The 15,395-nt window shown below is 46.9% G+C and overlaps 1 pseudogene; it reads left to right on the top strand.

The window, feature by feature from the left end:
• Window positions 1–370: 370 nt before the first annotated feature.
• LOC129604379 (opsin-5-like) lies at window positions 371–14,896 on the top strand (annotated as a pseudogene).
• The last annotated feature ends 499 nt before the right edge of the window (window positions 14,897–15,395 follow it).

Genomic DNA, 15,395 nt, shown 5'->3' on the forward strand with positions numbered 1-15,395 from the left:
GTAACAGTATTAAATTCAACTGTATCTACAGGATGGAGGAACGTGTACACAGGGCCTAATGTTTTACACATACATCCATCAGAACTCACCAAGTGTCTTGTCTCCATAAATCTATACATGATCAATCCACAGCTCGACCACAATATAGTCATTAATACTATGGTTCAATAAATGAACCATTTCTTTATTCCCACTCCACTGACACTGCTCTGTGATGAGTGAAGGTACTATATTTAGATTCACATGAATGAATTTCATAGTACAAACATGATGACTTAGCATCACTCTTAAGGTCACACTTTCATTCATTTCTTACTGCAGCGAATGAATGAAGCCTCACACACAGTCTGTTGTTTCTTCATGAATTACGCTGCCAGCAGATTAGAAGAACAGAGCATCTACAGTACTACTGTATCTGCTGACCAGCTACAATTAACGGTGACATTTCACCTGTGCTTCAAACCACTTTCATGCTGCATCGTTATCCTCTATGGTCCAAATTAACTTAGCAAAAGAAATGATGATTGGGCAGCACAGTAGAGTGAGCGCGTGTGAGAGGCGGAGGGAGAGAGCGAGGCAGCGTGGAGAATGCATGCGTGCACGTAAAGGAGATTTAAGTAGAGAGGGAGCAGAGAGAGAGAGAGAGTGGGAGCTGCACACTGATAGAGGAGGAGGAGGAGGAGGAGGAGGAGGAGAAAGACCAGCAGCACAACACAGCAGAGCCTCCTGGAACCACGGCTGTCAGGGACCGCAGCTCGTTCCAGCTGCTCGGTTATGGTGCCGACACACATGGGTGACGGTCCGACTTGCTTCGCTCTGGACTCTACTCGGCACCGGTCGTCCTCAGCCAGCTGTGGCGCGCGCACAAGGTAGGAAACGCAAGTGTGTACGGTGACTCAATGGTGTGTGGTTCGTTGTAAACTGAATTTAAACTTGAGACAAAACGAGAGTGATGTTATTTCATTAGGAGAGCAGCACGTGTGCTGCAGATGAAGTCCAGGCCAGTGCGGGTCATTAGCTCAACCTCAGACTGATCCAGCAAATTACAGTTCACACAGGAGTGTGTTTAGTGCCGCACCTACACAACATGTAAACACTAAGTATAATTCAATGAACAGGAACATACCTGACTTTTTATTGTGAATTTAGTATGACTGGAAAAGGGGAACACAATAGAAAGAGCGCAGACATATGATGGGAGCATCTCGGATCTTCCAGCACTTAAACGTGGACACTTTGAATCCGCCCGCAATAGTTTAAATGAAATCCAGCAGTTTGTTCCTTAAAGCCTAAAACGTGTTGAGCCTTAACTGGACGCGTTGCACTACATCTCTCTGGCTCCAGAGCCAACACTTAAAGGTCCTCATCTACGGACTTTACTAATGACAAAGAGCCGACATCCACGACCCAGAATCCAAGCTTTGTGATTGTCGCTGCAGCTTTAAGGGAGTCTGTGACAGACACTCTTCTTCCTAATTCACATAATGCTCTGTGTAATAAAAAGTTCCCTGTAATAAAACGCCAGTGGCAGCATGAACTGTAGCAACTGATAAATCAGAGCCAATGACAACGTAACAGGTTCTGTACTGTCAGTGTTTTATTTATGTTTATGCAGATGATCTCTTTATTGGATTATTTGCAGTAAAATTATGCCAAGAATGAAAACAAAGCTCCGTGCTGAGTCTCACGGAGCAAACTGAAGAACACGCTCGTGTTTGTGGGTTGTGGACTGTGGTTGATGTTGCAGGTAATGTCCCATTAGCTCACAGTGGTAACGATGCTCAGGTCAAATGTGGCTGGAGGTGAAAGTCGTCCCTCAGAGCTCAGGATCAGGCTCAGTTCTTATCGCAGCTTGATCCCATCAGCGGGCGACAGATAATCAGTGTGTGTGTGTGTGTGTGTGTGTGTGTGTGTGTGTGTGTGTGTGTGTGTGCGTGCGTGCGTGCGTGCGTGCGTGCGTGCGTGTGTGTGTGCATTTGATAGAATGTGAATGTGACTCTGCCCAAATAAGACGTTTGGTGTTTTCTTCTAATGACAGTGTCATTGTGTCTCTGCTCTCTGCACACACGCATCATGTTAAATGCATTTACATGTGCCTGTTTATTTTGAGCAGCTATAGTGTTAATGTGTTTCCCTTGTTAACACTGACAGGTGTGGTTGTTAAAGCATGCATCATAGTTACGTAACCACTGAGAAGTGAAGGTGAGAAGACGTGTAGGTAATTACTAATACAACATCTGTAAGTGATGTTTTCTTGCTAGTTGTAGACTTTTTTTTACATTAGGTTGCTACTAGTAGCAGATAATTAGCAACTTGTTTAAGGAAATTCTGACTGTTACACGGCTAAAACAAACAAGCTTGTGCGTTCGCAGTAACGTCTCCTGTTTGTCTTGCGTCTCGTCTTGTTTGGTCTCCAGCGTTGGGTCGTCAGTTTAAAGCACATCCTGCTCCTCTGTTTTCTTTAGTTTTGCAATTTCCCACATATCAAACAGGGATTATGAAGCTGCTGCAGGCACAGGCCTCACAGGAGACGAGAGGAACCCAGACTCTCTGACAGTTGTAAATTACCATAATCACACACTCTTTGGACTCTAAGCCTACAACTCATGACTGCACTAGTTTCTCCTCCTTTGTTCCTCAGGTCTGTCGAAGCCAGTGATAGAAGAAGTGATATCCTTAGAAGTGATAACGAGCACATGCTCTGATAAAACCGAGAAGATACAATAACAGATACTTTAATAATACTTAACCACTTGCTGTATGATACCAAATTCTAAGAAAGTAGCTCAAGAACTAACAATAAATTATTAACAACACATTAATTAACAGCATAGTATGTCTCATTCTGTTTTTCTAGTAACTTGTTATTAAATACATTCCACCAGCCTTGGAAATGTCAGCCAGTCTAAAAATAAGTAAATCCTGACTGAGCAGCTGACTCTGTGTGTGTGTGTGTGTGTGTGTGTGTGTGTGTGTGTGTGTGTGTGTGTGTGTGTGTGTGTGTGTGCGTGTGTGCGTGTGTGTGTGTGTGTGTGTGTGTGTGTGTGTGTGTGTGTCTGTAAATGAGTTTTTGTAACACACTCGGTTGTGTGCAGAATATTAATGTAGTGTTGTCATAAACCCCAACACTCTGGACCATTCAGTCAATACACTATTTAAAGCGTCCATGCTCCAGTTTCCATCGTTGGAAGCAGAACCAGGTTAAACCTAAAGGTATTTGATTGGGAATTCAACCTTTATTTAATAAAGAGCAGCGAGTCGTGCAAGAGGTTATAGGACGAGGAGCTGAGCAGCAGTTTAACAATGTTACACACAAAAGACGTGTTTGTCTTCGTATCTGACAGGCACATCTGCCATTTACACTGAAACTAATGTGTTTGGCTTTGGCGCCGTGTGTGTGAGGATAAATACGATGCTTATCTGTGAGCAAGGTCACTGCTCCAGGGTGGATGGACCTTAAATGACAAGACCCCCAGACGCTGCATGCATCATGCATTCAACTGTAACTACAGCACGACCGTCTTCCTGTCTCGGCGACAGACTGGAAACCAGTTCAGGGTGTGTCCTCTCTCCCAGTGACAACTGGGATGGACTCCTGCACGCCTCCAGCCCTCCAGGAAACGCAGTGATGGATAGATTCAGAATAATGTGTTACTATGCATCTAGTGTTCTTCCTCTGATGTCTCTGAAGTCTCAACACGTACAGTATAGTTATGGCACTGTGTCATTGTCTGAGGATCAGACGTTCTGATGAGAGACACTAAAGAGAAACGTTAAAAAAGTTCAACGTTTACAGAGAAATCTGTGGTGAAGTGAGGTTTATGAAAGGCGAGTTTTTGTAGTAGAGAGCTGTCTAATAAGATAATGTAATATGAAGCTTGAAGCACATACGCAAGTCATACATTTACATTTACAGTTAAGTTGGATGAATTCTTAACAGGTCCGGTGTATGTGGAAAGCAAATGCAAGTGTTGTCGAAGGGTAAATAAAGGCAGGGTCGTTTGGAGCAGAGAGATGGTTTGTGTGTCTTTGCTTCGAATTGAGAGTTTGAGAAGCTACTTAGAAAAGCAATTTGTTTATGAGATCACAAAATATAGAGGAGCCCGAGTCTGTTTCCTTCACATTCACACTGAAATAAACTGATAATGAACATTAAAGGAAGCAGAAATATAAAAAGCTACAGTAAGAGAGAGAGCGAGAGAGAGAGAGAGACCTCCTGGTGTCTTTAAAGGCAGTAGCATGATCAGAGTAAAGCATCCTCAGGGCCCTTCAGCTACAGAGGGAATGTGAGACATTGAGTCTGAGCAGGTGTCTTAAAGCCGTGGGCAGAACTCAGAGCCTGTAGATAAATATCCTGCAGCTACATCACAGGGAGGACGTTGGCTTCAACAGAGACATTTGGGTTTTTCTTCACAGTCACAGATTCTGGTCCAACGACCTTCGTGCCCAGAGAGTTGGCGCTTGCTCGGCCTTCGTTCCTTACATTTATTTACAAATCGAATCCATTTTATATCCAAGGCTCTTATACTTCATTTAAAACCATTCTCCATAACCATTTCTGAAGGCTTTCCAGTCACTGCATTCTCAATTTGTAACTACTGGAGTGTGTGAGACGCGTTTCCTCCTGTAGGTGTTGCTTTCACCTACAGACAGTGGACCGAGAAGAAATCCTTCCCACAATCCTCGTCTGCCTTTCAGCCCATCAGTCCACAGCGCTGAACTCTGTTTTTACTCCAGGCTGGAGTCTTTGGCCGTTCACTGTCCTGTAATGTGATTATTCCTCTCTGGCTGCTGACGGGAGCCTAACGTCGCTGCAGACGTCCTGCAGCCTGAGGACGTGACGCTTCCGTAGCCTCTATGCTAGTGGGGCTGGAAACGAACCCTCCGCCTCCTGCTCTGCAGGGAGTCACTCTGAATAACAAGGCCCTAGAGCCTTGGTTTCAACTGGTTTTTAAATGTACTGTATTCTGTAGCTTTGCATTACGGGGACTTCACCCAAATGGACCGCCGTGGCGTTCACGCCAACAAACCTTGAGTTAAGAGCAGCTCTGACTTCCCCACGTGGACACGGCCGTGGCTTCAATCAGGAGAGAAATGCGGTTCGACCTTCGCTCTGCCTGGATGCAAATTAAAGGAGCGAGAAAAGCTTTCAGCAGCACTTTATGGAGTCTCGGCAGGAAGCTGGTGGGTTTCCTGTCGCTGCGGCTCACAGCAGCATGGAGCCGTTTGTCTGTTGTCTTTCTGCAGACACGTTTGCTGTCCCGTGTGGCCTCACTGTGGCTCGGTTTGACTGTCACACCTGCATCAGCTTGAACCCTGATGGTGACGGCGCTCCATCGCCCTTCATCGACCTCTGAACCCTGGGACGCCACAAAGAACTGTATCCTGCATGTGACAGTGATTCTCTCTCTATGAGGAACTACGCGTCTACAGACACATTAGTTGTGTTATGGAACGTGACGAGGTCGACTATTTCATGTACAGCCGCCACATGCTCTACTTCAGCTGGTTGTTGAAAAGGAAACGCTCTCAGATTGATGCCGCTGCTCCTCTGCTCCTCAGTAAGATCCGATCTGTGCAGCTCATCCTCATCGTTATGCTCCATATCCTTTAACTGCTCAGCGCTGAGGCTTTGTTAATGGTGGATGTAAAGGAAACAGCTGGTTCGTAATCACACACAGCACTCTGTCGTTTGTATGGAAGCACTGACGGTTAGTTCAGGAGTTCACAGTAAAAATAGGAACAACGGCTTCTCTGTGGGCGACGTCCTCGTGCGAAGCTGCAGGCCAGAGTTTAGAAGAGTCATTGTTGAGCCGCTCAATCTCTATGATCGGACCAGATGACGGGACCCCTGGCGTCGCCCGAGGTCCCACCGATGATGTTTGTGTTCTTTCCAACACTGTTTGCCCTCGCACTTTCATTTGCAGTCTCTTTGCTTTGACGTCCAGCTCGTCCGCTCCCCTTTAAACGATCAGAGAGCAGAGAGTGCGAGGCAGCGTAACGCATTACAACGGTCCCCCAGCTCCTTCACTACTGGTGAAGTCAGTTTGATTCACTAGAGGAGCTCATAGCTTCTGGCCTCTGAATGGATCATGTGTCGATGATCCTCTTTTCATCTCTGTAGTTTCACATCAAACAGAGGAGTGAGTGTAGAACGTGACGTCTGATCTGACAGTGAGGAGCCTCCAAGCGCTGGAAGCGTTATTGGCTAAAAAGAAGACACTGTGCTGAGTTAAAACTTCTCACTGTGCAGCCCATCACATAAAAATCAGACACGTGAACGGCCAAAAAGCATCCGGTTTCTCCCTTACTTTGCTTTAATCTGCTTTTTATTTCTAACGCTTCTTTTAAACTTTATATTTGCAATTTACCAAATACAGAAAATATAAAATCATCTAACAGCCGACGTTGTGAACAGTAAATTGTAGGTTGAAGTAAAGGAAAGCTGATGAATCTGCTGCATCTCTGTCGTCCTGTTTGTTGGCACCAGGTGATAGACACGGCCCAGAAACCGACCATCACTCATGGTTTGAATCACACCTCGTCTGTCAAGCTCCGGCTCTGCACAAAGCGTCACCTGAGACTCACTTTTCTCTCTGCTCCAAATGCCAGCGCCTGCTTTGATTTCATGCATGAAGCTCAGATGCCTAAAACCCAAAACAACAAAACACCAGAGACGAGACACAATGGCGTAAAACACAGGGCTGAGAGAAATATTAACACACGTGATTCTTGTTTTCCTAAATACTGTAACCAAAGATAAACCTCTGGGACTCACTAGAGACAAAGGCCTGAGTGATGTTGTAAAGGTAGAAGCTCTTAAACCAAACCATTAGAAAAACAAAGGCACTTACTCCAGTTAATTAACGATGTTTCCAGTTAAACCTGTTTATTGATGAAAAGGTATTTTTACAATACGAAGTTGTGCAGTGAAGGATGAGATAAAAGCCATTCGTTTCTGAGTAAACCCAGCAGCTCCATCCGCTGTGAAAACCAGCAGGAAGTGGAAAAACCGAAAATGTGATGCAACGCAGCTCAGGGTGGAGCATCATGACTGGAACACACGCTGTCTAAAAGCACACATGCTACAGGCGTCGGGCTCTTTACTGTGGCACTGATAGGTTCATATTAAAGTCAGGCAAAATAATAATAGGAACAGTATCTACATGAACAGCAGCTACAACAAGCTGAACATGAAATTAAAGAGTCTCTCGTACAAAAGCACATGTGGAGTTCATGTTTTCTCCATAAAAAAAGACTTTAAGATGTTAGAAACAAAAAAATCTAAATTCTGTATCTATAATATCTAAATCCTTCGATACTTAATTGATTTCTCCATCGTCTGCACTGATGCACTGGGACATGAGCAGCAGTAACGTCACACTCTCATCAGATCAGTCATGAGACATTCCACATTAGTCACCAGGCATTCTGTGAAAAGCCCAACAGAACAGGGACGCACGGGTTCCCCTCGGCCTGGAGAGCATGGGAACGCAGACAGTGTGTGTGTGTGTGTGTGTGTGTGTGTGTGTGTGTGTGTGTGCATGTGTGTGTGTGTGCATGTGTGCGTGTGTGTGCGTGTGTGTGTGTGTGCATGTGTGTGTGCATGTGTGTGTGCATGTGTGCGTGTGTGCATGTGTGTGTGTATGTGTGTGCGTGTGTGTGTGTGTGTGTGCGTGCATGTGCGTGTGTGTGTGTGTGTGTGTGTGTGTGTGTGTGTGTGTGTGTGTGTGTGTGTGTGTGTGTGTGTGTGCATGTGTGTGTGTGTCATACGAGGCCCTGCACCCACAGCCTTCCGTCCGCTAACTGAACCAGCCGAGCTGATCCGGACCTGGCAGGATGCTGAGTCAGGGATCCTCAGGAGCCGTCAGCAGCAGAACCTGCTCCAGACAGTTTAACTAGCTCTCTGCCTCAGACCAGCCTCATCTGGACCCTTCAGTTCCACTGTGTGATTCTCACTTTCATTTGGGACGGACACTCAGTCTGACACTGAATCAACCTCCATTAGAGATTTGGTGAATTATTCTTAATTGCATGCATCAAATACATAAAGCTGCATGAATAGTTGTTTTATTCTACTACTATATTCTGTACATGTGACAGCAAATCCATTTCATTAATGCACTAATGGATCATGGCTGGGTCACGCACTGAATAAAACTGTCAGGACTCATGATTTAAAAGGCTCGTATCCACTCAGGCAGCACAACTTAAACTGCTTCTCATTTTTCTGAATCGGTTTCAGGAGAACGTTGAAGCCGACGCCTCGTGTGAAGCTGTTGATCTCACAGTCGAGCACTGACTTTCAAAACCCAAGGCCACGAGAACTAATTGTTACTAATAAAGCTATGAGAGTATGTTGAATAAAGGGTAATTAGCACCTAGCGTGACAGCAGCGCCGCTGAGACGGCGCTTCTCATCTGCAGTCTCCGCTGCCTCGTCCGTCAGCGTGTAATGAGATGCAGGTTGGAGGTTTTCTATGTATCACCTGCTCGTTGTGTGGCATTCGCCTCGCTGGTGACTGATTGGGGATCTGCCAATGGAAATAAACATGTTTACCTCCCACGTACACGCGCCATCTCCATATTCAAATTGCCCTATTTAAATGTAAACACGGGTCTGTAAACGCAGTGCAGCTTCCATTAGCGGAGGCTGAAGTAAAAGGCTGAGGAGGTGATGGATGGTGGAAGGACCAGCATTTGTCGTCTTGGCCTCAAACTTGTTAGCGCGCAGCACGACAACACAACACGACCTGACACGTCCTGCGTGAGGCCGTTTGGCTGCTGAGATGAGTTTTATTTCATCACGCGAGGACGTCACCCAGTGTTTCCTGAGAGGTCTGTGCAGGCTGCAGCAGGAGGAACCTCTGGCAGATGGAGACTTTACTTCAGGCTTTGGACGCTTTCTGTGAGAAAGGCAGCTTGTTGCTCCTCAGTGACCGACACGGAAAAGAGACAAAAACACAGGAAATGAAATGCTGGAATGTCAATGTCACCTAGTGTTAAGAGTCTTTGAATCTGTATTTGAGTCTGTATCAAATTTGTGTTCAAAGCCTTTTTCTAGCCTTTCTATCATAAATTAATATTATATTTATTAGATGATTATTTATTATAATATATAATATATGGCTCATATATGGTTATATATGTATGTATAGTAATTATATGAATTATATATATATATAATAAATTAAATTCATTAAATACAAAAATCTTTTGAGACAGATTTTTAGATGCTTAGACATGGAGCCACAGTTTAAGATGTGAGTGGAAGTGTTTAACACATGACTTCAGCATAAAACAGCTTCACTCAGATGCTCCACGGGACCAAAACCTTCAGCTGGCTTCACACAGGAGCGAAGCAAAAACTGGGATGTACACAATTCTAGCCAGAAAACCATGTACAGAACGTCAGTGTCACAGCAAATCATCATAAAGCGAGAGAGAAAAAAGCAAAGTGGGAGGTTGGACAAAATAAACAAAGACAAAGCAGCTGGTTCAGACACAGAAGCCTCTTCACACAGAGGAACCTACTTTACACTACATCATCAAAAATGCATCCGTAGCAGTAGCCGTGTCAGGACTCACGCAGAGCAAAACCTCTGCTGACGACGGCCGGCGGCGAAACCAAAGCAGACGAGATCAAACTCAGCCCAGAAACTCTGTTTTTCCTCCACTGAAACGCTGCCCAGACAAAGTTCAGGTTGAACCTGCGCCTCCTCCTGAGCCCTAATGAGCAACAGGAGAGCAGGAGCGAGGGAGAAACACAGAGAAGGCTCAAAAGGAAGAGGAAAGGTGACCACTCATGCCCGGCTCTCATCTACAGCGTCATTTGTGAGGGTTATTTCCTTGTTGGGGCTCACTGGATCCTACTTTACTGCTCCATCTCATTCGTATCACTGTTCACAGACTGAAAGCTGCACCTTTAACCGCAGTGACTGTTCACTCACAGAACCGTTTCCATGACTATAACTAGGACTGTGATGAAAAACGTGTGTATTAGTGTGCTCAGCCATCACATACTACATCCACGCTGGAGTTCTGTATGTTGTGGGTCCAGTTTGCATGTGGAGGTTCTGGCTGGACTGTGCAGCAATTAGCTGGATAGGACAGGTTCCTGTCTGGGTGATGGAGCTTTAAACATCCCTCCATCAGCTCCAGAACAGGACCAGAGCACACGTGAAGCTAATTGTTTGTTGTCAGTGACCACTGAGTTGCTTCATCGTAGACACAGTGGGCGTTAAGGCCGGATCCTGTGCAGCGTTTAGCCTGAGTGTGAGGGTTTCGCTCCATGATGACCGAGCCGGTGACTTTGCTCTACTTTATTCCCTCTCGGCCCGTGTCACTTCTCTGCCTCGCTCTCCTTCTCAGTGTCTCTCTTGACTTCATCCTCTCAGACAGGCTGTTAATCCGTCCTGCCCTCGTCCTCCTGAGTCTGCTGAGAGGGCGGCCGACAGTAGAGAGAGAAGTGGGCAATAACGTGAATAATCCAACAGGCAGCTTCATCGCTCCGCGCTGACACACAATAGCATGAGAACTGTACTTCTAGGTCAGGCCGAGACAGTGTAGAGCAAAACCCCCAAGTGTTAGTCATTGTACAGAAGTAAAAGAATGAAGGAAAGAAAGGAAATGTGGTTTTAAACCAAAATGTGTTAGTTTGTCTATTTTAGCGCCTGCTGATTTTATCATTTACAACTTCTTACATATAGTTTCTGCTACAGTAACATTTTAATAGCGAGTTCACACAGAATAACGGTAATAATGTGCACAGAAAGAAACCAATGCTGAACAAACTGTATATTTTCGCTGGTATCTCTTATCTCAGCCACACTGAATACAGCAGCAACAGGTGATGCTGCGTATGCAAATGACCCGCCTGGTTGCCATGGCGAAGATAATTATGACACAACGTATTCAAACATCTCGCCTGATCTTGAGTCTGCAGAGGTTCCAAATTATGGAAATATTTTTCATGCTAAGAGTCACCGGCAGTTTGGTTTGGAGACAATGTAACAGCAGCTGTGGTTTAATCCACAACTCACGGTTCCTGTCTGCTTTTTATTCCTCTTCTAGATGGGAAATGCCTCTGAACCATTTCTGTTTGTGTCCAAAATTTCCAAAGGCAACGACCTCCTGATTGGAATCCTCTACACGGTGTTTGGTGAGTGAGCTCCCGCTCCGCAGTGTAGCGTGTAACCAGTGACTTGCGGCAGCGCTGACTCTTCCTGTCTCAGGGGTGCTGTCGGTGCTGGGGAACGGGACCCTGCTCCTGGTGGTCTACAGGAAGAAGTCGTCCCTGAAGCCGGCAGAGTTCTTCGTGGTCAACCTGGCCGTCAGCGACCTCAGCATGTCGGTGACGCTGTTCCCGCTGGCGATCCCCTCGGCCTTCGCCCACATGTGAGTGACCCCCCCCCCCCCCTCGTATCAGTACTTCAGTCCCAGGCGTGTCAGTAACAGCTGTGTCCTGTCCAGGGTGGCTCTTTAATACCACCGCCTGCACGGTCTACGCCTTCTGTGGCGTCTTGTTCGGTCTGAGCAGTCTGACCAACCTCATGGTTCTGTCCTGCGTCTGCTGGCTCAAGGTCTGCTGCCCAAACTACGGTAGGACAAACGGGCTTCGAGCTTTTATTCTGAAAAACGAATAGGACAAACGAGCTTCGTGCTTTTATTCTGAAAGCCCAATAATGCTAGTACAACTGAACTGAAGCTGTTGAAATTATTGATTAAACGGAGCCGTTAATTCTCACCCCCCGAGTACTTTGGCTGCTTCATCTCAGCGGGACGTGTAATAGAACAGTGTTTACTCTTCCTGCTTTACTGGATCCGCCCCAGGGCTCGTAGCTGGAAAAACGTACCAACGTCCAGTAATTGGAGTCTCTCCATTCCCTGGCTGCACGGTTGGACCACATCCAGCTGTCAGAGTTTACTCATGTGTTTCACTTCAGTTCATTTCAACAGAGGAGGTAATAAGCAGCATTACTACAAACTGATGCTGAAGCAGTGAGTTAAGGAGTCTGACCTTCAACTAACATCCAACAGCACCGGTTACAGCACATCCAGATCAACCTCCTTGTTGCGTTACATTCATTCATCTCTGCTGCAGAGATTTTAGCGTAAACTCTAGTTTCAGGTTCTGGGATCCAGGCCGTGCACAGAGCAGTAATGGACAGAACCAGCACACGCTGCAGCTGCTGCATCAGTCCTACTGACAGCAGCTTCTGGTCCTGGTGCCGGCTGGACCCATCCATCAGAGCAAAGCACCTAAATTAAACCATACATCACTGTGTCAGAGCATCATTTCCAAATTAGACTCATTTCTGAAGTGAGGAGCTTTGAATTGCACTTATAATTAGAGTCGATTTACAGAAACTAGCTTCTAGAATGTGGAGGCCGTAAACATGTGTCACAGCCTGATATTTAATGTTCATGTTGCATCTGTGCTGCCACAAACCTGTTCTACTCCCATGTTTAAGGCGTCTCTGGTGTCCTGGTCTCTCAGACTGTGGTTCTGTTGTGTGCTTGAGGTTTTGTTTGCGTTGTTATTTCCTGTTGTTGTTTCTGGCCTGAATAATCATCTTGACTCATAGAAACATTAATGAGTGTTTTATTATAGTCTTGTTTGCAGCCAGGAATTATATTGTTGCAGAAACCTGATTTCACACAAGTTCTATTTGTGTGTATCAACATTTCCTTATTACTTTTAACAGTTGCTCGTTATGCAAATTTGAACCATTTATTCATTTTTATAATAAAGCTTTTGTATTTCATATCTTTCACCAGACTTGTCCTTTTACTTTACTTGAAGTAAAATTCTTGTTATTTACCCAGATAGGTTGTGTTGCTTTACCAACTACCAACTCTGCAAAGACTTTCTGTGTGTTGGAGGTTTCTTTGTTAAAGTTGAACTTTTGGTTGTTGAAATAGTCTGTTTGTGTCGTACAGTTGGATAAACACTGCAGGGCTTTCATATGGTTTCTGTTCTACATCTGAATACAGCAGCCAAGGAGTTAAATCGAGTCAGTATTAGGAGATAAGCTGCAAACTTTAAAAGCTGTGGACGAATCTTGTTCGAGGGTTTTGAAGACTGAGCTGAGTTCTGTGCTCTACTGAAAAGAGCTTAGGTGGAACTTTTCTGTGCGGCGATCAGATAAGAGGCATCTGTAAGAGCCGCCCAGCGTTCCCAGCACAGAGCAGATGAATGAGTACCGGGGGGCTTTAACTAACAGGGGCTGACTTCAATCTGGGGCCGGAGAAAAGCTCCTCTGCTCCTCTGAAGGACTGTTAGACTCCTTCAGCCTCAGCATGTGTCAGCATCTCGTACTGTAGCTCTGCGAGGCCCGCCGTAGCCGGATGCCGCCTCACCGCCGCTCCTCCGTTCCTCAGGGAGCAAGTTCTCGCCCTGCCACGCCGCCCTGCTGGTGGCCGGGGTGTGGTGCTACGCCGGGGTCTTCGCCGTGGGCCCCCTGTGGGGCTGGGGGGGCTACGGCGAGGAGCCGTACGGCACGGCGTGCTGCATCGACTGGCACGCGCCCGGCCGCGACTCCGCCGCCATGAGCTACGTCGTGTGCCTCTTCTTCTTTCTGCTACGTGGCGCCGTGCGCCGTCATCTTCCTGTCCTACACCTTCATCCTGCTGACGGTGCGCGGCTCCCGCCAGGCTGTGCAGCAGCACATGTCCCCGCAGAACAAGACCACCAACGCCCACGCGCTCATCATAAAGGTGAGCACCATCTCGGGCCCGTTCTTTGTTGCCGGCTGTGTGTCGATGACTGTCGTGACTGTCCTGCAGCTCTCTGTGGCCGTCTGCATCGGGTTCCTCACAGCGTGGAGCCCCTACGCCATCGTGTCCATGTGGGCGGCCTTTGGTAACTCGGCAGCGGTGCCGCCCATGGCTTTCGCTATGGCAGCCATCTTTGCCAAGTCCTCCACCCTCTACAATCCCGTCATCTACCTGGTGTTCAAGCCCAACTTCCGCAAGTCCCTGTGCCGGGACGTGGCCCGGTGCCGGACGGCGCTCTGCGGGCGCCCGTGCGGCGGCGGCGGTGGCGCGGCGCAGAAGGGACCCTGCACGCGGGCGCATCACATGGACGAGTGCAACTCCACGCGTCTGTCCAACGGGCTGCCGGGCGACCACGGGACGTGCCGGCACTGCCCCGGCGCGGCCGCCGGCAGCAGGAGCCCGGCCGAGGCCCGGCCCCGGCTTGCGGCCAGCGTGCTGACGGCGCCAGCGAGGCGAGGTCGTCAGCACGCTGTCCAACGAGCTGCAGAGCGACTTCCTCTGAGGCCTCGAATGTGTGATGCTGCCAAAAGACACGACCACAAACCGGAGAAACAAGCCAAACATGCACCTAGCATCTATGAGGACGAAGACTCAAAACCTTTTGTGGGACCTCTTGTTTCATTCTCCATATTTGTCACATTAATACATTGATCTGATTGGGTGCGTCGATTTAAGAGCCATGAGGTCACATTTCAGATGCAGATCAAGTTGTTTGTAAAGTTGTATAGTTTTAGTCATGATGCAGGAAAAGAAGGGAAGATGATGGAAGATGTTTCCCCACCGCTCGGTGACGGGTTCCCATGGAGTCCGTTCTGTGAGCTGAATGGAATGTTTACGAGGAGAAATGAATTCTGCTTGTTTTTTGCTGCCCTGGGGTCCTGGTTAAAACCCACAGGAGGTCACCGCTGCATGCGTTATGACCGATTTCAGCTTTGTGTGCATCAAAGGGGTATGTGTATGTATGTGTGTATTTTTCTAATGTGCCTCTGTGAAGTGAATATGTGCTTTCATGGGCAGAAGTGCAAATGTGCTGCTCCTGAGAGAAGCTAACAATGTGTCAGCAGTTTCTCTCTGACGCACAAACAACAACAACAGAGGAAACACTGGAATTAGTTTATGAAGCAACTTTAAGCCATTACAACAACAGAGGAGAGACTGGCTCTGTGTGTGTATAAAGGACTACAGACGAGGCCACTTGCCTTTGAATTGGCCTCAGCACCTGCCAAAACTCAACCACTAAAACCTGCCCAGCGCGGGTGGTTGCGTTTATCAGCGTCTAATAAGCAGTTTCCCACTGGAAGCATTTTGTTTGCCATCACACTGAAGAACAATGAATTGTAATTTATATTGGCCTCTGATTGGAAGCCACCATTGCCATCGTTCTACTCAACCCATTGTTAGCTCACGGCTCAGACCTGCGTGTTGTACCTGCGGCCTCTCATTCATTGTAGTGAAGCTCTGCACTAATGCTGACGACTCCAGGCTGAAACCTTGTCTCACTGTAACTCGCTCCACCAACAGTCTCCTGCACCGCTGGCCTGCAGACGATCAAAGCAACCGCTGTTTATTTTTATTAAATTAAATGTATGAATATGATCAAAATGCCATAAATATTGT

This window comes from Betta splendens, chromosome 7 (genome assembly GCF_900634795.4).
Source record: "Betta splendens chromosome 7, fBetSpl5.4, whole genome shotgun sequence".
Lineage (NCBI taxonomy): Eukaryota > Metazoa > Chordata > Actinopteri > Anabantiformes > Osphronemidae > Betta > Betta splendens.